Here is a 2,521-nt window from a genome sequence, read left to right on the forward strand (position 1 = left end):
GTTTAAATCACCAAATTGTTAGACACGTGTATAATAAACATTAGAAAATACTAGGGCAATATTCTTAGTCGAAAATAAAATTGAGCGTTAATTAGTGTTGATTCGAATATAAAATAAATTATCAAAAGATATTAATCACATAATATTTTGTAAACAATTTAGTAGTCCTACTAGAGAATAATTTTTTTTTTCTTAAAATTATGAAAACAATATCTGTATGTCACAATTATGGTTTTAAAAATCGGATCGAACTTATTACTTTAGATGGAATCATTGAAAATCAATCACTAAAAATAAAAATCAGTTGGTACCTCTAGCTCAACTCTGATTAAACTTTGGTTGAATTTTTTAATTTTTGAATATCTAACTCTACTAGTTTAATATTGATATGATTTTTAAAACCTTTGTCACAATACATATATAAAAGATAAAGATAAAGATGAATATAATTTATTAGAGAATTAGTTTTTTTATCAAATAATTAGTCACTAAAATAATAAATAAACAAAAATAAAAAAGCAATATTAACTAATTATTAACTAAAAAAATTAAGTCTCAACCTTTTTCTAAATAAATATTTCCACTCTCACTTGACCCCACAATCACTTTCACCAACTCCGATCCATACGCTCTTGCAAACATGCGCACTACATCAATAACGATTCCTTGCCCTTTACTACACACACATTCAGTTTCAGACTCCTCAAATGAGAGTAGTCACTGACACAAACACACCCAAGTGAGAAAGACATTATATTGTTGCACAATGCAAGGGGCATCATGGCGTATTACCTTAGCTTGGTAGTAGTGTACTGTGCATGCAATCAGCACCATCCCATCATCAGAAACAATAACAACCTTGGAATTCTTCGCTTTTCTTGCAAACTATATTATTAGTAAAGCTACTTTCTCCCATAACGGGTTCCCTTTAATAACATTCGTGTCTCCAGTGCCTTACATATTCCCTTGTCACGCACTTTATGATCAGTGCCAACCTTCACGTCTTTTTATGTTGGAAAAACAACATGGGCGTGACCAAGACAATGAACATATAATCATTGAGGAATTTTTACCATATATATTATTTAGGGTAAAATACATATTTAAACTAAATAGAGCCAAAAATTATACAATTCACCTAAAAAAAATATTACATGGATCTCTCAATAGGACGTTTTTATATAAATCGAATGAGCCTAATTCGAATTATCCATTCCAATACTAATTCGAATCAGGTCAATTCGAATTACTAGAGAAATATCCAAATCGAATCTAACCAATTTAATTTATGCACGCATGAAATGTCCTATTAAATCGAATCACATTGATTCGACTTATACATGCAACTAACGTGCCTAGTAATTTGAAACAACATGTTTCAATTTACACCTTGTAGTGTCCTTATATAATTTGAATTTGACTGATTTGAATTACCAAGAACATATATAGATCAAACAAAGTAAATTCGATTTACTATGATGCCAACGTATATAGATGTGAACGTGAATTCCTGCCATGAGAGTGAAACACAATGGCTAGTGGGGATAGTTTTTTAGTGTTTGTGCACTATAAAGGGTCGATTAAGAAAAAAACACGCTTTGGAATTAAGTTTACTGATAAGGATCTCCTCAGTATTTTTCTGAAACCTACAACGAGCTTTGCTGAGTTCCTGAATTCTATAATCCAAAAACTAGGGGTTGCAAGACATGATACGGGTTGAGAAGTTATTCTATCGAATTCCGATTTCAGTTTTGCGACATGATATGAAATATGATTCTTTTGTCATAGAGAGTGACGAGAATTTGGAGGTTCTGTTCTATTGTCATTGGAAGTTTCTCGAGGTCAGGACCCCTAAGCTGTTGGCCAAGCTTGTAGATGTGGTCTCCAACTCAGAAAGTTCGAACCGAAATCTCCAAGCTCCAACAACGGCAGCCTATTCTAGTTCGAGGCCTGTTGGTGCCTCTTCATCTGTGTCTATGATTGCATCTGAGGCAATGGTGGTAGCCTCCCCGTCCTTCATAGTTGATCTAAATCGCAGTGGTGACGGAAAAGTTGATATTACTGATACGGCGCCGGTTTCATTACAGGATGGACCTCCTGGTCCTTCGCACCTGAGGCCTGATGTCGAATTATATAAGGACAATACGAGGTGTAAATCAAAACAAGTTGTTTCGAATTACTAGGCACGTCAGTTGCATGCATAATTTGAATCAATGTGATTCGATTTAATAGGACAATTCATGCATGCATAAATCGAATTGGTTAGATTCGATTTGCATATTTCTCTAGTAATTCGAATTGACCTTATTCGAATTAGTGTTGGAATGGATAATTCGAATGGGGCTCATTCGATTTATATAAAAACATCCTATTGAGAGATCCATATAACGTTTTTTCTTTTGGGTGAATTGTGTAATTTTGGGCTCCATTTAGTTTCAATATGCATTTTACCCTATTATTTACAACATCATCACATATACTAGTGGCTGGTATGTGCTTAATTAATTGCTACTATTCCAGA

The sequence above is a fragment of the Arachis ipaensis genome, chromosome B05, assembly GCF_000816755.2.
Source record: "Arachis ipaensis cultivar K30076 chromosome B05, Araip1.1, whole genome shotgun sequence".
NCBI lineage: Eukaryota > Viridiplantae > Streptophyta > Magnoliopsida > Fabales > Fabaceae > Arachis > Arachis ipaensis.